The 21,858-nt window shown below is 33.7% G+C and overlaps 1 long non-coding RNA gene across 4 annotated transcripts; it reads right to left on the reverse strand.

Annotated features, from left to right (window-relative positions):
• Window positions 1–23: 23 nt before the first annotated feature.
• On the reverse strand, window positions 24–21,310 carry LOC137630955 (uncharacterized). 4 transcript variants are annotated; one of them, XR_011041818.1, is made up of 8 exons: window positions 21,174–21,310; window positions 9,891–10,121; window positions 7,541–7,699; window positions 5,850–5,961; window positions 3,060–3,234; window positions 1,120–1,226; window positions 500–572; window positions 24–198 (listed from the first exon to the last, which is right to left on the reverse strand). It is a non-coding gene; the product is annotated as an uncharacterized lncRNA (long non-coding RNA). The 4 variants fall into 4 exon arrangements; XR_011041816.1 differs by lacking the exon at window positions 5,850–5,961; XR_011041817.1 differs by lacking the exon at window positions 5,850–5,961 and having other exon boundaries at window positions 21,088–21,246.
• Window positions 21,311–21,858: the final 548 nt, after the last annotated feature.

The following is a 21,858-nucleotide window of genomic DNA, read 5'->3' on the forward strand; positions in this document are numbered from 1 at the left end:
AAAAGGTAAATAATAAAGACCCATTACATTAAACTTTATTAGCTATTCAACATATATAGCAACCACTTCAACTCAAGAGGAATAACGAAATAAGTGGTTGCTACTGTTCCTAGTTTAATGTATCTTTTCTCGTGATTTTAAAACTCTTTCCTTAGATTTTCCAGTCTTCTTTAAACTTTCAGCGTTGGAAGATTCCACCTGAAAATATATTTAAAGTTACAAACTTTTAATAATGTTAAAATATTTGTGAATTAATAACATTTACGAAAGTTATGAGTTGTATATAAACGTACCTCGCAGTCTAGTACAAAATTGACATTTTCTAAGTAATTCACCATATTAAATGACTTAAGAATAAGAAGGTTTTTTTACATAATCCGGAAGGGTTAAATTACTAGAGAGAATGTACTATTTATGTTGAACTTTATTATAGATATTGCAGTTTGTCAAAGCAGCAAGAAATTAAATGAAACAATAAAAATCTTGAAGCCTTCCTTACCTTAGCATGTTCAGATTTTTTATAATCCATTACAATCTGACATTGTGACGTTCATGTGGATGGTGGCGATTGCCTAAAAAATGAAGCAATCATTAGAAATTTAATAAAAGGAAAGTCATTTTACAAAAATATATAGTATTTTTGGTTGTTTACTATCCCAATTATTTCCTAAATCAGATTTCGTTAGTTGGAAAAAAAATTACGGAATATTTTTTAATTTTCTGGATACAAATTTTCTGGATACAATTACTTCGCTTAAGTACATAAGACAAGATCATGAAATATATGGGATACCTAAATACTATGAGGTTTGTCAAATCGCTTAAAATCACCGCATCTTGCTGGTAGATAACCCAAAGCTATAAAATTTAACTTTTTAGACACATTATGAATATTTCTTCTGAACAAAACAATTCGGACATAGCCAAACGATAATCATTCATTAGTTTATCCAACTTTAACAAGCATGAATTATGTGAACTTAAGTAGAGATTCAGCTAACAAAATAAAAAATCCCTGTATGAAATAGTAGTTTTATACCTTACAAAGCTAGACAATATAGCCTACGTCAATCAAGACACCGGCCCAATACCAACAGGTTGATCGAAGGTCTAACATACCTCAGGACTTTGATAAGCTTCAAATAACACCACTGAAGGTTAATGAGATATGGATGTACCGACATTGGCTCTTGCAACGCAGCACTAATATCGGGGAAATCATTCGGCTGCAAAGTAAAACTACATTAGCTGTGAAAGCAATATGGGAGAATGACAAATGCAACAGAGGGAAAACCCAGCGGTTATCCTTCAAGTAAATTATAAGATTGAACAGGATGAAAGGATGCGTGAATGGAGGAAGAGTAGAAGGATATTAAGTAGGTACAGACAGAGACAGTTCTCTTGTATCTTATGATTATTTGTATAGAGAGAGAGAGAGAGAGAGAGAGAGAGAGAGAGAGAGAGAGATCTGAAATTAATGTGATATAAACTGAAGTCACTGATGTAAAAACTCAACCATGAACAAATCCTGTAGCAAAATCAGTTAGCAAAATCAGTTAGAGAAGTTGCGCAGGAAAATGGAAGAAAGGAGGACTAGATTTGAACATTTTGTTCAAAGAAAAGGCAAAATTTAGATGTGGCACAAGTAAAAGGAATGACAAACTTTTAAAGACTACCAACCTTAAACAAGAATCATTGATTATGGAACAATTTCAAACCAAATCGATATAAGAAATTAATTTAAGACTAAATCATTGAGTAATGACATCTGAAAGTTGATCAAAGAAGAAATGGGAACTTTTAACCACTTAACCTTATCACTGATTAAAGAACAGATGAAAGTAGTTCATCTAGTAAATATAAATTTCAAACTATAGTTGACATCTAAAATCATCATTATTCTCCTTTAAAGGCACAATCATTATCAATTCTTTCACATAATAGCCTAAGTACTCATTGATGGAACATCACCCTTCTTGTGTTTACAGGATCTCTATTTCAATTAGAAAATTTCATGGGCATATTATCCTTTTAAGTAAATTTGTCTAGTTACAAGAGAAAAATTAAACAGAAAAAGATTAAATCAACTTAAAAATATAATTAAACAGAATATTTACTATAATGCAAATATGATTATCATTTACTAAACTCACACTCCATACCTGTCAGATCTAAAGTTTGACAAATATTTATGCTATACGAGTGCAATCAAGTCTTCAAAACTATTCTCGTCTAATTTCATTCTTATTTTGCGTACGTTTAATATTCGACTACCCCAGTCCTACCAGTTTTAAGAAAAGTTTGTCTTAATGATGTGTAACATCCTAATTATCTTCCTTACAAGAGATTTATAGCTCAATATTGGCTGGTCGTCTACACTAGTTATATGTAAAGTTTAACGTTTCAGTAATGTGTAGTATTGGGTGGTCTAAATTTCCTTTCATTGCTGGACTTAATAAAATCAGTTAAGAACTGGGCATTCTGCCACGAACTTTGAAGATTTTGGCTACATTAGTTGGATGCTTGGCAGAGCTTGATAATCTTGGCCAACATAACACTCGAACAGGTTTTAAAACTTCAATTAAAAATTTGGAGTTTTTAAAAGAACCAATCGATTAAAAGTTACATTTAAGTACCAAGTATAGAACTGCATGCCACAATAATAATTGTGCAGAGTTTTATTGTTGCTAATAAGGGCTTTATATGAAATTAATTGACTGGCTGAATTGGGTACTCTCCTGCCATTTTGTTTACTACAGAAATGCTGTAAGTCTTGAATGTAGATTTTTCAAAAGAAATTTTATCTCTAGGCTCGATGTATAAGGCTTAAAACGTAACTAATTCAACCAACCAATAAAGCAAAGCGCACATATGAGAAAAAAATCGTATGAAACTGAAATATCCGGTTAAGTAATGGTTACTATATTAAAAAAATTATATATATATATATATATATATATATATATATATATATATATATATATATATATATATATATATATATTACAGTATTCAGCATACAAAGTAAAAATATCTGAACTTTAGCTACAACCTTTTACCTTAAATCCGAAGATACACAAGGAAATTGATGTGTGTATCCACTTTCTTGGGAAAAAAAAAATATATATAAGCAACTGTGTATATGAAGACGCGATACTTCAGTGCGGATCTTGAATAGGCTACAGATATCCATAGTTTGTCCTCACGGTAGTCTTCCCTTTACAGTTAACAGATCTGAAAAGATTTAGATTATTAGAAATTATAAGTAAACTTTTTAACCAATAAGATACAACAAATACATAAACTTTGGATAGCAAAATGAATTTAAATTAGGTTTTAGAATTTGAGCTCTGCAGTCAGAAATGTACCAGTTTTTAATTTCAGCAAACACTGCTGTAGCATTATTTTGGTAAAGCTTAAGTGGTCTGACAGCAAGTAGGTAGTAGTAATGGAAAGAGAAAAGGGTAAAACACCAAAGTACAAACAACTATGGTTCCGATAAGACCTTGTATAGACCACAAAGATGCCACAGTACATTGCAAGGGGTGCAATAGTGGCACAATCATACCCTGAAGGGGACAATAACTCCAGTGCATCTTAAGTGTACCGTAGGTATTACTGATGTGTCTTGCCGATGTTCCTTAAACCCCTAGGACGCTTTATATCCTACCTTACCTCCGTTCCTACATTTTTCCATTAGTCAAGCCTCTGCTATAGTATAAGTAACTTTTTTTGGTGGGGGGGGGGGGGTCACATGGGCTCTGAATTTGCCTAATGTGTCTGGATATATAGCCAAATCTCAAAACTAAAACACTATAGAATTTGGCCCGCGTACAAGGCTTTAAAGCAAAACAGTTGTACTTAGAAAATTGCACAAATGCTTGAAATGCAATTACAACCCCTTGATAAGATTATCCTTAGTTGTAACCTAAGCCTCTGAAGTTGTGTATTACAAACCATCTTTATTAAATTTAATGCCATACCCATGACTATAACTGGTATCGAGAAACGTTTAGTAGATCCAGGTTACTATAACTTTCTAGTTCACCTGCTTAATAATTCCTTCTGTTCGGTGATGCAATAATAGATATGAATAGCTCATTTATGATTGCAAAATTTCAGAAAAATGCACCTGCTCAGGAATATTCAAATCCTCCACACGTGTAATTCTTTCCGGTTAAAAGGAATTATATACTGCCAAAAGGACCAGCAACAAAAGACTGGGGCTTCAAAGAAGTACAAACAAATTTCACAGACCAATCTAAAAACACCCTGTATGGTCTTGAAGGAAACAAATTAAAAATTAAGAAATGTCCAGAGGGTGAAGTCTGTTGAACCTTTGAACACCAATGGCTACGTTCCACCCTTATGGTATTTAAAAGTGATTTTTTCATATATTCAGTATGAGGCGAAGGAGGTTACATAGTTCAAGTTGAGAATGTTCAGGATGATAATTATTTAAATAGTTACACAATTAACAGATGACCAACACTGATAGAGTGTCCCATCACAAGAAAGGATTACTCCAACAATTGATTTACACTGGTTGCTTTTTAAAGCAAATATCGAGTTTTAAAACATACATTTACCAATCAAGTTATCGGAACAGGACATCCAAAATAAATCAAGAAAAAATTTCTACTTAGTGCAGCCAAGAAATTGTGTTCACACGAAAATAGTTGGGCTCCAAATTATTGGAATCTAAATATATGCTGCCCTTAGACTATACAACAATCTCCCACTAGACATCCGAAGGTTTTCTTGTTCTTCAAATGCTTCCATAATGTGGATTTGACCAACAAGCAATATGCGATGTGAAATAACAATTGCCTTGCCTTGCATATAACGAAATAATGTCCAGTGGAGAGTAGGGTTCCCTCACAGTATAGGACCAGAAAGTCAGCCTTTAAAAGTAAATATCAAGATAAACAAGGATTTTAACTTTTTTGGCCATATGGTTATGGCGGTTGCCTTCGTGTCTCCCGAGGTCTATCCTCTTGACCTATAATATATAGGTAGGGAGTTTAATCCGAGAATAAAGAAAAGTCTGATAGAATTAAACTGTAGGCAAGAATAAACTAATGCAGTGACCAGTGGTCAAACTGACACCACCACCACACCCAAAATCTAATATGTACCTCATCATGAACAGACTTTACACTAAACGCACTATAACAGCAAGGTCACTGCGTTGAGAATAACAGTACCTATTAAATAATATCCTTGAAAATATAACTGAAACATGTTACACAAGTAATCAATGCAGAATTACGCATCAAATGTCATAGTATTAAATTCGTTATGAGCCTAAAGACCTGTAATAAATGCAAAAAGACGGGAGGAGCAGAAGGATCATGTTTGATTACAGATTGCTATACTCGTTCTAACCATCTATTCTTGAACATTTCTAAAAAGGCAAAAACCAAGCTGCAATGGAAAAGACATCCAAGAAGATTTAGTAACATTTATCACGAATCCTTTAATATAGGTTTCGAAAAATTAAATAATCTTTATTTAATCTAAAACAAACGTTTAGTTGAAGGAAAACGTAAACTTAAGTTAATTTCCCGAATGTTGTTACACTAAGATCTGTAAATATACTGTATTAATGTAATACCAATAATTTCTTATTCAATATTTCACAAGTTTATCTCCAAGCCATCCCTCATCAACTGCACTATTCTTTTGAAGTTTATGCTATAATGATTATCTAGTTATAATTATGAAGTTTCGTGAAAACCATTAAGCATTGAAGTTTGAAATCCTAGTACATATTTTAATCAGGACTTAATACAAAAATTTCGCTATAGCTATATAAAATGCACTAAACATCTGACAAATATGCATACTATATCAAAGTAATGTTTAATAGCAGTCATCCTCTATTGAAGTAAGTTAAAACGCATGCTTCCATTATGCTTCGCTCAAATCCAAGCTAAAGTCTTTCCAGTACAATGCGAGCTGTTAGCAAAGAAAGAAAATTTCAAACAATTAAGCGTACCGGTTATAATGGGAACAGCAGGTGTATAAAAAAAGCCTGAAAAATATTCTAAAAGCTACTATGATTATTATAGCTTTATATTTAGATTTTGCAGAATGTTATATATAGAGGAAATTTACAAAATTTTCTTCAAATGAAGATAATTTTATTAGTTACCTATAAAACTATTTTCTCTAGAGCAAAATTAAAAAAAAAAAAAAAAAAAACTAGAATTTATGGCTAACTACATTAATCTGCATGAACTCGTGAAAAATTATGACAGATTTAACAGATAATCTTAATATAAATTGAAGCTAAAGATATTTAGCGATGTTTTAAATAAAAAGGAAAGCTTTAGGTATCAAACACTTAACACAATTCTGAGTTTTTCTTCGAATTTAATTAAAGACTTATCCATGAATTAAGCCAAAATATCCAGTAAGACACTTGAGACTACTGCAATTTGAGACAACAATTTTATGTATAGCAGATCACGTTGAAACTAACCATTTATTCTCAAGACAATGTAATTTGTATATACAGTAGACCATGTAGCAACTAACTACCCTTAAGACAATATTAAGCCAACGAAAATTAAATGTGCAGCATTCAAGCCTATGGATATTTTATGTACAGAAAATGATGTTGCAACTAGCCACTCATTCAAGACTACGTAAATTTCATGTACAAAAATGATTAAGCCGGAATACAATTGCTAGCGAATAACTTTAAAAGATACAGAGCAAAATATAAACAGGAAAGAAATTATTTTCACACATCAAAGCCCGCCTGAACAGACTTAGTGTCTGATGGACGGCGAGAAAAAAAAAAACTAAAAGTATAAAGTAAGTACTTAAAAAGACAAAATTCAAAGATTAATATTCTTCAGCAGGTAAATCAAATCAACAAATAAGTATTACAAAATTTAAAATCTAAGGCAGCCGGATAGAGCAGCAGAAATATATGCAATACCAGCCCATCAGAGGGGCACAATGGCAGAGGGGAATTACTCAATTTCTAAGCCAAATCACTGATATTGGCTTGTTTGTGAACACTTACTAGGTATAATTTGTGTGTTACAAGGTTTCAGTAATGTCTAGTATTGGGTAGTGTGCATGTTTTGTCATCGTAGGATTTAAAGTAAAATTAGTTAAGAACTATTCTGCCACAACTTTATTGCCTCAATTCAATTAGGCCTACATTCATATTTGGGATTTTTGCTACAGAAGTTTGATGCTTGACAGAACCTAATAACCAACACGACACTGCATAACAGGTTTTAAAACCTCAAAATAAAAATTATGAAACTAGTTGACTCCAGAAGTGCTTTTAGTGTTAAATTCAGATTTGTTAAAAGAAATTTGACCTCTAAGCTCAATTTTTATTGGGCTTACAACAAACTAAATTAACCAACCAATAAAAGAAAGCGTAAATCTTCAGTCATAAATTAATGTTGTAGGAAACATCATAACAGGTTGCTATATTCGTTAAAAAAAAAAATAGTGTTCAATACAGAAAATTATTAGAGGAAAGTATCTCAACTTTAAGCCATAATCTTACCTTAAATCCAAAAACGCACACACAAGTGTCGTGAATCTCAATTTTTTTCTTAGGCAAAAAACATTAGTTGATTGTGGATATGAAGACAAGCTACCTTAGTACGGAGCTTGAACACGTTCATTGTTTCTCCTAACTGTATTCTCCATACAATCGACATATCTGGAAAGATTTTGATTAATAAGAATTATAGGTCAATATTCTAAACTAATCAGATACACCAAATACATAAGCAAAACTTTGGGTAAGATATAAATGGACTCATACAAGTTTTTAAAACTCTGGTCCTACGACCTGGCTTGGCTGCCAGGTAGGTTATTAATTTTAAGTGCAACCAAGGAACTTTTGAAACAGCAATAATTTAGTAAAAGTTAGTGATCTGACAGAAACTAAGGTAGTAGTAGTATGGAAGGGGAAAAGGCAAAAACGTCAAATTTCGAACAACTAAAGTGCTGAGGAGACCCTAGAGAGATGCCTACATTGGCAAGAGGTGCACTAGTGGCACAACCATGCTACGAAGTTCCTGCAGAGGTGCCATGTGGGGTTTTGTCTTATGTCAGCACTCCTCGAGCTTCAAGTGCACTTTATACCTTATTTTTAGATTCGTTCCAACTGCCCCTATGTCTGTTAAAACTATGTAGTCGTTTATCATTATAGTTACTTTTTTTTCACATGGGCGCTTAATGTCCTTGCTTGCCTGTGCCAGATTTTAACAAAATTTCATAAAACCTATGCAATTAGGTATTCAGGCCTCATACAATGTTCAAAGCAAAACAGCTATGTTAGGAATAGAATTACAAATGCTCAAAATGGAATTATTAAAAAACTCTGGTTATCTCTAGTTACAACTGAAGCCTCTCAAGTAGCGTGTTAAGATTGTGCAAACCATCTTCATTAAATCTAATACCATTTAAATCCCTGCCGGTGATTAAAAGAGACTGGTAACAAAGTAGAGTTTAGTAGATTGTCACAAACTTTAAGTTCATCTGCTTGAAAAATCCTAGTGTTCATTCAAGCAATAAGTATGGGGGCGAGTATCTAGTATTGTGATAATTCCACAAGCCTACACTCTTTAAAATAGAAATTATTCAGATCCTCTATAATTACAATAAGGGTGCTGACAAGGACATGTGTAGTTCTCCATGGATAAAAAGGGATTTATACGAACATAAGGATAAAATACTAAATACATCTTCGCTTCATAGAAGAAATACAAACATCAAATAAAAGTTTAAAGATGAAATTTAGAAATTTTAGACCAACCGAAACACACTTGCTAACGACTATCTATTCTATGGTCTAGTTTAAAAAAAAAAAAAAAAGTGCTATTAGTCTGTCTAGAGCACAATGTCTCTTCGGGGTAGTTCACCTCTCGTCATCCTGCAATTTCAATCTTTTATAGCTATTTCCTATCCATGTACAATTTAAAATTAATGTTTTATATATTTTGTACGTAGTAAAGGAGGATACACGCGTTTAGGATAATGATTATGTGATTAACAAGATATATGGCAGGATATTTCCTTTGCGTGTCCCTTTACGTCCCTCACCCTTATCAGATAGGGAGACAAGTCTAAATTAACCATTTAGGTAGGTACGTAACACAGTAGTTAGCAGTCAAACTGGTACCACCACGATCATCGAAATTCTAATACCTGCGCACCCTGAACAGACTTTATACTGAACTAACAGTAAGGTCCCTGCGTTAGAGTAACATTGCTGAGCAAAAACAGCATTGAAAAAGCAGCAGCAACATGCTACACAAGAATTCACTGCAAAATTAGGCATCAAATGTCAAGGTATTACATTCAGAATAGGCCTTAAAAGAGCTCTTTATTAATGCACAAAGACGGCAGGAGAGGAAGATAACATAAGGATTGTTTGCTATATTCCTCCTAATTATCTAAAAGCGAATATTTTCAAGGCTAAAAATAACTTTTAGGCCTAATGAAAAAGACAGCCAAGAAGAGCAGCAAGGATCTTATGTATATTTTAAGACGCCGGTAGTTATTTCCAAGAGAGTTATCTTTTATTTATGGCTGAAGGAAAACTTCACTTAAGGACCAAGAAGTTAGAACCTAATTTCATGAATGTTGTTGCACCAATAAGATCTGCTAATATAAAACTAAAATACTTTTTGTTCAATAGTTCACAAGTTTATCTACGAGCCATTTCTCATTACCTTCAACATCCATTAAACTTTGTTGGAATAACATACCTAGTAGTAAAATTCGGTAAGACAATTGAGTATTAACGTTATTGAAGTTTGAAATACTAGTTCTTTTTTCAATTAGATACAAAAATTTCTATATGAATATACGAAATACACAAAACATTCGAATATTAGACATACCTTTTTTTTTTAAAGTTGTAGTATTTTAAGTAGTGTTGAATAGCAGTCCATGGAATACAACTTCGATTAGTTAGAAATTCTTCCAATATGCTTCATTCAAATACTCCAAGAACACGTCGTCGATACCAGAATTTCAGCACATCTAAATTTCTGTTATTTTCTATGTTTCTCTATCACAAATGACCAAGTCCTTCCAGCAGATTGCGATCAGTTAGTCCAGTATACCCCCATCTGAAAGAAAAAGTATATATTTAAAATTCTTATGAATACCGATTATAAGAGAGCAAGCAGGTATATGGAAAAAATTCTGATAAACCTTTGAGTTTTATTTTAAACTTCAATTTACTAATTTCTATAGCATTAAACATATCTTGCAGATGGTTATATATCTATAGAAAGTTTTTTTCCTTGGCCTTCAAATGAAGCTAAATATGTTATTTACCCCCAAATTCCTCTCTCTTTAGCTAAAATCTTTAAAAGAAAACTACTATTTATGGGTAACTATATCATTCTGCATGAACATGAAAATCCCGACAGACTCTCTTCAATAATCTGAATATAAATTGAAGCCAAAACATTTTAGCGATATATTGAATAAAGAACAAGAAAATACAAATGTTACAACGTTCTTTAACAAAATACCTTAAAAGTCGTTTGGATGATATGTCAGCATTGGTTACCTTATTTTTACCATAAGTAACATGGACCACTAGTGTCATTTTAGAAAATTTTACCATCAAGGACCATTTTTGATCAGATTTAATGATGGCTATAGAGAAATGGTTTTTTGCTTATATTACCAATGAAATAAAAACACTTCAAGATTCATGTTTTTGGGGAAATTAGTTCATAAAACATAAGTTCACCTTTAGGTACACAACGATTAAAGGCAGAAAATGTTTTAAGAGCTATGGGCATAATAAAATGAAAAAGCTATGGGCATAATAAAATGAAAAAGCTATGGGCATAATAAAATGAAAAAGCTATGGGCATAATAAAATGAAAAAGCTATGGGCATAATAAAATGAAAAAGCTATGGGCATAATAAAATAAAAAACACCCACGTACCCTCGTGAAATAAATCCCTCGTATGATTAAGATTAAGAGGCATTTTAAGTAGAGCCATAGCTATGATTTACTAAAATAGGATCTAATTTTCCATTTATTTACCGGTAGATTATTAAACATACTTCTAACAGAATTCATTCAACATTTTATTTTCCTTCAAACTAATATAAGACAGATCCATGAAAATTTGACCCAAGTATACAGAAATATACTAATTACTAATTTTCAATATAATATAAATTTTTGTACAGTAGAAAATGAGAATCTTACATACAACAGACCACATTGCAATTAACCACTCGTTCCGAAGACAATAGAAATTTGTACTTCAGATCACAACGCAACTAACAAATCGTTGTGAAGACAATAGAAATTCTATGTACAGCAGATCACGTTGCAACTAACCACACGTTCTGAAGACAAGTTAATTTTATATACAGCAGATCCCTCTAAACTAACCACTCGTTCTGAAGAGTTAATTTTATGTACACCAGATCACGCTGCAACTAACCACACGTTCTGAAGAGTGAATTTTATGTACACCAGATCCCTCTAAACTAACCACTCGTTCTGAAGAGTGGATTTCATGTACACCAGATCCCTCTAAACTAACCACTCTTTCTGAAGAGTTAATTTTATGTACACCAGATCCCTCTAAACCAACCACTCGTTCTTAAGAGTGAATTTTATGTACACCAGATCCCTCTAAACTAACCACTCGTTCTGAAGAGTTAATTTTATGTACACCAGATCACGCTGCAACTAACCACACGTTCTGAAGAGTGAATTTTATGTACACCAGATCCCTCTAAACTAACCACTCGTTCTGAAGAGTGGATTTTATGTACACCAGATCCCTCTAAACCAACCACTCTTTCTGAAGAGTTAATTTTATGTACACCAGATCCCTCTAAACCAACCACTCGTTCTGAAGAGTTAATTTTATGTACACCAGATCCCTCTAAACCAACCACTCGTTCTGAAGAGTTAATTTTATGTACACCAGATCCCTCTAAACCAACCACTCGTTCTGAAGAGTGAATTTTATGTACACCAGATCCCTCTAAACCAACCACTCGTTCTGAAGAGTGAATTTTATGTACACCAGATCCCTCTAAACCAACCACTCGTTCTGAAGAGTGAATTTTATGTACACCAGATCCCTCTAAACCAACCACTCGTTCTGAAGAGTTAATTTTATGTACACCAGATCCCTCTAAACCAACCACTCGTTCTGAAGAGTGAATTTTATGTACACCAGATCCCTCTAAACCAACCACTCGTTCTGAAGAGTTAATTCTATGTACACCAGATCCCTCTAAACCAACCACTCGTTCTGAAGAGTTAATTTTATGTACACCAGATCCCTCTAAACCAACCACTCGTTCTGAAGAGTTAATTTTATGTACACCAGATCCCTCTAAACCAACCACTCGTTCTGAAGAGTTAATTTTATGTACACCAGATCCCTCTAAACCAACCACTCGTTCTGAAGAGTTAATTTTATGTACACCAGATCCCTCTAAACCAACCACTCGTTCTGAAGAGTTAATTTTATGTACACCAGATCCCTCTAAACTAACCACTTGTTCTGAAGAGTTAATTTTATGTACACCAGATCACGTTGCAACTAACCACACGTTCTGAAGACGTGAAATTTTATGCACAACAGATCATTACAATCAACCAGACATTCTAAAGAACACTAAAATTTCATATGCAGTGGATCATAATTCAGCTAACTGCTATTTCTGAAGACAAAAAATTTATGTACAACAGATCACTGTTCAACTAGCCAGACATTCTTAAGAACACTAAAATTTCATGTGCAGTATATATTGCAACTAACTTTCTGAAGAATGGAAAAGTTATATGTACAACAGATCCCATTGCAGATAACTTAACATTCTTATGAAAACTTAAAATTTCATGTACAGCAGATCACTCGAAACTAAGCACTCGTTCTGGAGACGGGAAATTTTATGTACAGCAGGTCCCGTTGCAACTAACCAGACATTCTCACGAAAACTAAAATATGTGCAGCAGATCCCTTGTAACTAAACACTTATTCTGAAGACAATGAAACTACTAATCAGTCTAATTCTCATGAAAAAAAATTTTGTACAGCAGATTACATTGCAACTAAACCGACATTAAACAAATTTCATGTGCAGCTGATCACACTGCAATTAACCACTTTCTGACAACGAAAGAAATTTGATGTATATCAGATCACGTTCCAGCTAACCAGACTAATTCAAGAAAAAAAAAAAGAAAAAAAAAGTTTCATTTGCATCAGATGGCATTGCAGCTAACCACTCGTCCAGAATGGTATTGAAATTTTATGTACCGTAGATAACTAGGCAACTAACCACTCATTCAGAAGACTCTGGAAATTTCATGTACAGCAGAACACTAAACTAACCACTCGTTCCGAAGACTACGGAAATGTTATTGTTATGTATTATTGTAACAATGTACTATATTATTTCAAGTGTTTCAGGTATTGCACAACATTGCATCATATTGCATGAATAAGACATAATATGCTTTGATCATAAGAGTAATGATTTGTTTTGGTATTAGGATTCAAACATTTGTTGATTACCTCAGATAAGATGTGATTCTTTATGATTTGTACTGGAGTAGGATTTAAGTCTTTTCAGAGCGATGCTCTTTTGTTTAGCAATGTTTTGGTTTATGAGATTTGTGTAAGACGCTCCATATGCACTTGGGAGTCCGCTGTCACAAAGTGAAGTTCATAATGTAGTCTTTTATACATTAAACGTATTTTAATAATACCAACGTATTATTATCCATCAAGCACACATCGACGAAGATGGGATCAGCTGAGAAATAATTACTAACAATTTATCATCTCTGTTCCAGGTAATTATTATGGTTAATAGAACTTCCTACCTAAGCATCCATATATTATATTTGGCGACGAGGATGGGATCAGCTGAGAAATACCCTGTAATTACTAACAATTTATCATCTCTGTTCCAGGTAATTATTATGGTTAATAGAACTTCCTACCTAAGCATCCATATATTATATTTGGCGACGTTTGAGGACGATGGACAAGCAGGGAGAAGCAAGCAGGGAGAAGCAAGCAGGGAGAAGCATTGTAGCCTATGCACAAAGACGGCCAGCACAAGAGAAGCTCTTTATACATCGGAAAACAAGAGTAAAATCGCCCAATGAAGATTTTACCAGCAGCAGAATAGGAATTTCATCAAATACACAAAAAGGGTGAAATTTAAAATTGGGTAGGTAGGAAGTATACTTGTGACTGCAGAATAGTAGCTTAACCTACCACAGTTATTAAGGTAAGCAAACAAAATGCCTTTTAATATTGAACCACCTCAAGCTTTCAGCGTCACTGCTGAGCCTAATTCTGTTGCAACACGATGGCAACAGTGGTGTGAGGAATTTAAGATTTATTTAGAAGCATTAGGGAACATGAAGGATGCAGAAAAGAAGGCATTATTACTTCATACAGCAGGTAGGGAAGTTCGGGAAGTGTTTAAGACTTTGCAGCCTACAGATGACACAAGTGAAGCTGCAATTAAGGCACTTACCACATATTTTGCTCCTCAAGTCAATAAATTTTTTGAAAGATACCAGTTTTCAGCGCAGGCTTATCAGAAAGAAAATGAAAGTTTAGATGCATTTGTGACTAGACTAAAGAATTTAGCTGTTTCATGTGAATTTCTAGTTAGAGAATGTTATCATAGATCAAGTAATTGCACATTGCACATCAGAAGAGCTAAGAAAGAAATTATTGCAAGAAAGATTTAACATTAGAAAAGGTATTGATAACAGGCAGAGCTTTAGAAACATCAAATAGGCAAAGTCACATAATAGGTAGTTCTACAAGCAATAGAATGGAAAATTCTAAAATTAATACAGTAGGTTCTAAGTGGAAAACCAATGAGAATCAGAGAAGGAATATGTCAAAGCCTAGTCATAGAAAAGTGCCTAACACTAATGTTCATAAATATCAGAATCAGGCCTATACACAGAAACAACAGGAAAAACCCAAGTGTTTTAGGTGTGGTAAAACTGATCATCTTGCATACGAAGCAAAGAAATGCCCTGCTACTGGACAGACATGCCAGAATTGCAGAAAGCTAGGTCATTTTGCAACTGCTTGTAGATTTCCTAAACAGTACGCAAAGAAAATAAATGCTACAGTTGATACTATGGGTCAAGAGAATAATGAGGAAAATGTTCATGATAATCAGGTTAGTTCAGAAACTGATTTTGCGTTTCACATAAACTCAGTCAACAAAGGTGCAAAGAAACATATCATGGTAGAAGTAATCATCAATGGTAAACCAATTTTGATGCAAGTTGACACAGCAGCCGATGTATCAATTATGTCTTGAGAAAATGGCTAAAAGCATTCCTAATTTGTTATTAGAAGGTACAAATAGAGTTTTGAAAAGTTATAATGGTTTTGATATTCAGGTAATAGGTGCTTCGAACGTAGAAGTACAGTACAAAGAACAGAAATTAGAGAGAATGCCATTAACAGTAGTAAAAGGTAATGGACAAACTTTGCTAGGTTTAGATTGGCTACAGTATTTGAAGTTAGATTGGCCTAGTATTTTGAAGGTTGCAGGTAGACAAGATGAAAACAAAAATGAAATGTCTATGGATGATATCCTATCAGAGTTTCAAGACGTATTTGAAGATAAAATAGGTACAGTAAAGAACGCAAAGGCAATTTTAGTTTTGAAACCTGACAGTTCTCCTAGATTTTTTGCTCCGAGACCAGTACCGTATGCATTGAAAAGTGCAGTTGAAACAGAAATCAGGAGATTAGAAAGTGAAGGTTCTTGGGAAAAGGTTACATATTCAGATTGGGCTACACCATTAGTTCCTATTGTGAAGGAAAGTGGACAGGTTAGGTTATGTGGAGATTACAAAGTAACGTTAAATCCACAACTGCAAGTAGCTCAACATCCCTTACCAAATCCGAAAGACATGTTTGCAACTATGTCAGGATGCAGTGTTTTTTCTAAATTAGATTTAAGACAAGCATTTCAACAGCTTCCCATGGATGAAACTTCACAAGAATTATGTACAGTAAATACATCCTTAGGTTTGTTTAAGCCAAAGAGATTACCTTATGGAGTTGCAAGTAGTCCAGCTATATGGCAACAAACTATGGATAAGATTTTTTCAGGAATGCAAGGAGTATTCATTTTTATAGATGATATTTTAATTGCGGGTAAAGACACGAGAGAACATAGAGAAAGATTGCGAACAGTTCTGAAGAAGTTGAAGGAACATAATATTAGAGTAAATAAGAACAAATGTATTTTAGAAGTTGATTCAGTGGAATACTTAGGTTTTGTAATAAATGGCAAGGGTATTCACAAAACTAAAGAGAAGATTAAAGCTGTACAATCAACAAAAGTGCCAGAAAATGTTAAGGAATTACAATCATTTCTAGGTTTAGTAACATTTTATGGGAATTTCATTCAGAATTTGTCTACAATTGCACATCCATTGTATAATCTGTTGAATAAGGGTGTAAAATGGAAGTGGACAAGAGAGTGTCAGGAATCTTTTGAAAGAATCAAGCAGGAAATAACATCACCTACATTCTTAGTACATTATCAAATGGATTTACCTGTTAAATTAGTATGTGATGCATCAAACATAGGTCTAGGTGCAGTATTATCTCATGTAATGCCAGATGGAACAGAAAAACCAATTGCATTCACTTCTAGAGTATTGAACAAGGCAGAAAGGAATTACTCTCAAATAGAAAAGGAAGGTTTAGCATTAGTTTATGGAGTTAAAAAATTCCATATGTATCTTTATGGTAGGAAAAAGTTCACACTTGTTACAGATCATAAACCTTTATTAGCAATATTGGGTCCAAAAGCAAGTTTACCTACGTTGGTAGCTGCAAGACTACAACGTTGGGCAGTTACGTTAGCAGCGTACCACTATGATATAGAATACCGTCCAACATCAAATATGGGTAATGCAGATGCTTTATCCAGATTACCCGTAGACAAAGCTCCGGAAGAGTATGATGACAGTGTTCTATTAATTTCAGTATGTAATGTACCAATAACTGCGAAAGATGTAGCACACAGTACCAAGCAAGACCCAGTACTTAGTAAGGTTTTGGAGAGTTTAATGACAGGTAGGGACTTATGTGGAAAGGAGGAAAATTGTAAACCGTATAAGGATATATGGTATGAACTGAGTGTGACACAAGGAATAGTGATGAGAGGTTCCAGGGTAGTTATTCCTAATTCACTGAGAAATAAGGTTTTGTCTGAAATACATGCTGATCACCAAGGTATTGTAAGATCAAAGTCAATTGCGAGAACTTTTGTATGGTGGCCAGGTGTAGATAAAGATGTGGAATGTTATATAAGGAATTGTATGAATTGTATTATGCAACAAAACAATCCTCAATTTGCTAGAATGCACCCGTGGGAGTTACCCAGGTATCCATGGCAAAGAGTGCATATAGATTTTGCAGGTCCTTTTTTGAATTATTTGTTTTTGATAGTAGTAGATGCTTACAGTAAGTGGCCAGAAATTATCCCAATGAAGACGACAACGTCTTACGCCACAATAAAAGAGTTAATGCAAATTTTTTCAACGCATGGTATTCCAGAAAGAATTGTTACATATAATGGTCCACAGTTTACCTCACAAGAGTTTAAAGAATTTTGTAATGTCAATGGTATAAAGCATACATTTTCAGCTACATATCATCCATCCACTAATGGAGAGGCTGAAAGATTTGTTCAAACGTTTAAACACAATATGAAGTGTAGAAAAGCAAATTCAAGTAATATATTTTTGCATGTGTCAAAATTTTTATTGTCTTATAGAACAACGCCGCACAGCACAACAGGCGTGGCACCCTCAAATTTGTTAATGGGAAGGAGGATAAGGTGTAAGTTAGATTTGTTGTATCCAAGTTTGCAAAGTGATTTAGAAGATAAAGGGTATAAACAAGTAGCAAAGCTTCCTAATGTAAGACATTTTTTACCTTTGTCTGATGTCATGGTAAGATCGTACAACACTCCAGAGAAGTGGGTACCAGGAGAGATTGTAAGAGAGATAGGAAATTTACATTATGATGTTCGTGTTGGTGATAATGTTGTAAAACGTCATGTTGATCAATTACAGCCGTTAAACAGAAAGACAGTAGAGCATGTGAATGTTAGAGATGAGAAACTTAAAGAAGTAGTTAGATCAAATGAGTCAAGTATTAACCAAGATGGTCCAACATCCAATGTAGATTCAGAACCAATTCATGTACCAGTACAAGATGAGGTTAAAGTGCTTCCTAATAGGATTAACAGAGGAAAGCCCCCTGAGAGATTAGATTTATGAATGTTTTTACAATGTCAAGTTAAGGGGGAGGAGACTTATGTATTATTGTAACAATGTACTATATTATTTCAAGTGTTTCAGGTATTGCACAACATTGCATCATATTGCATGAATAAGACATGTTATGCTTTGATCATAAGAGTAATGATTTGTTTTGGTATTAGGATTCAAACATTTGTTGATTACCTCAGATAAGATGTGATTCTTTATGATTTGTACTGGAGTAGGATTTAAATCTTTTCAGAGCGATGCTCTTTTGTTTAGCAATGTTTTGGTTTATGAGATTTGTGTAAGACGCTCCATATGCACTTGGGAGTCCGCTGTCACAAAGTGAAGTTCATAATGTAGTCTTTTATACATTAAACGTATTTTAATAATACCAACGTATTATTATCCATCAAGCACACATCGACGAAGATGGGATCAGCTGAGAAATAATTACTAACAATTTATCATCTCTGTTCCAGGTAATTATTATGGTTAATAGAACTTCCTACCTAAGCATCCATATATTATAGTTATGTACAGTATATCACGTTGCAACTAACCAAACTTTCTCATGAAAGATTTTATGTGCAGCAGACCACATTGCAACTAAAAAATTTCTGGACAACAAACATTTTATGTACAGCAGTTCACATTCCAACTAACCAGACTCATTCTTAAGAAAAAATTCATTTACAGCAGATCATATTGCAACTAAAATCACTTCAGACATGTGGAAATTTTATATACAGCAGATCAAGTTGCAACTAACCAGACTTATTCAAGAAAAACTGTTTCCTTACCTACGAGTACGACGGGAGAAGCCAACTTAAAAAACCCACCTAACCTATGCTAAAAGCCGTGTCCTTACCAGGGGGGCTGCGCCCCCCCCCGTACCCCCCCCCCCCCCCCTTTACACAACATATTTAAGATCCATAGACCATTTCCAAACGTTTTTATTCTATACAAGATACCAGTCTGAGCGATAATAAGCAATCTAGGACGCTTGGCCGTAGCACTACAAACTACCCTGCCATTTATATCTCAAAACTTTCCACTTAAGTTCCAGTATAATTTGAAATAATAGTCCATGACCTATTGATGCAAGTTAGTAAGGTACACTGTAAAATAGCCACTTGAAAATATTATAATAGTTCACTGCAAATTTCTTTTTTTTTACCTGTTCAAGTGGTGATAATCCACTAAATGCTCTATACAAGAGTTATGAAGACTTTTCTGAAGGAGAAAGGCTTAGAGATACCAAGTAAAATTCTTTTAGCTTTTCGTACTGACAAAAGCTACGAAAAGTATTAGATTGAACATTATGCAGATCGTAATTTTCGTTAACAATATTAGAATTGAGAACGTGAAGTTAGGATAAAATTAGGCTAATGAATATCTTAAAATATAAAATATGCTATACTATTAACAAATAAAATTTGATTAATTTAATTAACCCACCGATGATGTACAAAGGTATCCGAAATATTGATACTAAGCCTCTAAGAAACTAAGAAAAAATTAAAAGAAAAAATCCATAAGTATGAAAGCTGGGGACTTATTATACATTCTAACATCCTTATGGAAGCTAACCATCCTTATGGAAGCTTATACATTCTAATCATCCTTATGGAAGCTTAATTCTAATTTTGTATTTAATATCCATTATATCTAGTTTTGGATTCCACTGGTTTCCTACCTTCACCTTTAGTCATAACTGAAAATCCACTGTTATTAACCTATTATAAAAACTTTTCGTAAACAAAGAATCTATTTGTAATCTAAAATTCTTACTTAATTTCCAAAGAAAACTAAAGACTTTCTTGTTCTTTATACGCTTCGATGTGTGGATTTGACAAACTATGTGGTGCGAAATACCAAATGCCTTGTAATAAATATAAAATGACTAAAGGTCCTGTAGAGTAGTGCTCCCCTAATATATGGGACCAGAAAAGCAGCCCTTAAGATAAATATTCTCGCTGATCTATTATGGAAAGCGGTAAGTGGAGGAATTGAACTCACCAAACAGTCATTATTACGGAGATTTACTTTCAAACGAGTACCAATAGCTAGACTAAAGGTGAGTTTCAAGCAAAATTAAGTTACACTAAATTATTTAATCCCCAGAGAGAAATAAATCTTCAAACTCTAGTCGTGGTGGAACTAACGACCAATATGGAAAAAAAAGTTGACAAACCATCCCGGAGCGTGTGAATATTTGAAATGTTAACGAGTTCAAAAAAACCAGTTGATGAATACGATCTCTAAAGTTATAAATGGACTTGGCAAAAGAATTGACGAGTACATTTTTTGTAGATCGATACGTAAAGTTATGCTACACACCCTCTTTAGCGAAAACCATGCAAAGATACTCGGTACTCGTCCATTTCTTGTAGAAAATTTCAATTCCGCTAGAAATTAGTATCTCATTAGTCGTGTCGCTTTTAACTTATAATCAATTCCTCGAGACAAATTAGTTTTTGTTACAGGTCTGCACCTCGAGTACCTTATACCATCAGCTTTTATAACCTGTAGTAATTTAGTTTACATACAAAAACTTTCAACATTTAAGTAACACACAGAATGCAAACTCCTACTTTTCTCACCATCATAGTCAAGTCACGATCACTTCGACTTGAAGTACCACGAACACTAAACCCATACCACACTATAGTGAAGCTCACTATAATTATCACAACCGATAGCCATTTTGTAAAATGGATACGTGTTCATATAACCACTTAAAACAATAGAAATTTACCTATGGGTCACCGTTCAATAACCATTATAAACCATATTCCTAAGGTTAAAAGCTCCTTCCGTAGGAATTCAAGCCGTTACACTTACAGTTTACATAAATGGCTGCCAGGCTTTCTCTCCCAGATCCTCTTCTCAATGTTTCGACTAATGGCGCAACCGTGTTACATTTTGTTTTCAGAAAAGAAGCAAATGAGTGTCCTGATTGGTTAAGACAAACAAGGACTCTAAAGGAATGTTGTCTTGCTCTTAACTAACACTGACATCTGTTGGGAAAAATATAAACATCTAGGCAAAACTATGAAATTGTTGAAGAGGAAAATTATGACAAAACGATAACGAATTTTACTGTATATATATATATATATATATATATATATATATATATATATATATATGTGTGTGTGTGTGTGTGTGTGTGTGTGTTTTTATTTATGTATTATTTCAAAATTTCTTATATATTGAAGGTATTAGCCAATTTACAGTGTGTGGAAGCTCGCACCATTTGGAAATATAAGAGAATTTCTCTCACACTCTCGAAACAGGACGAGAATTAGTGAAAATTTTTAGTATGGGAGTTACAGGATAATACTCACTTATACATTAGGTAAAGTCAAGGTCTTTAAAATATACTCCGACTATATTCAAAGGACCTCGGGTAAAGTATTATTCTCGAGTATCATACCTGTGAGAGAGTATATCCCTTTTTTTTTATTTTTCCTATATTATTGAGTTACCCATCGTTGTGCTTCACGTAATATACGTATCTATAGAA

The sequence above is a fragment of the Palaemon carinicauda genome, chromosome 39 (assembly GCF_036898095.1).
Source record: "Palaemon carinicauda isolate YSFRI2023 chromosome 39, ASM3689809v2, whole genome shotgun sequence".
NCBI classification, from domain to species: domain Eukaryota; kingdom Metazoa; phylum Arthropoda; class Malacostraca; order Decapoda; family Palaemonidae; genus Palaemon; species Palaemon carinicauda.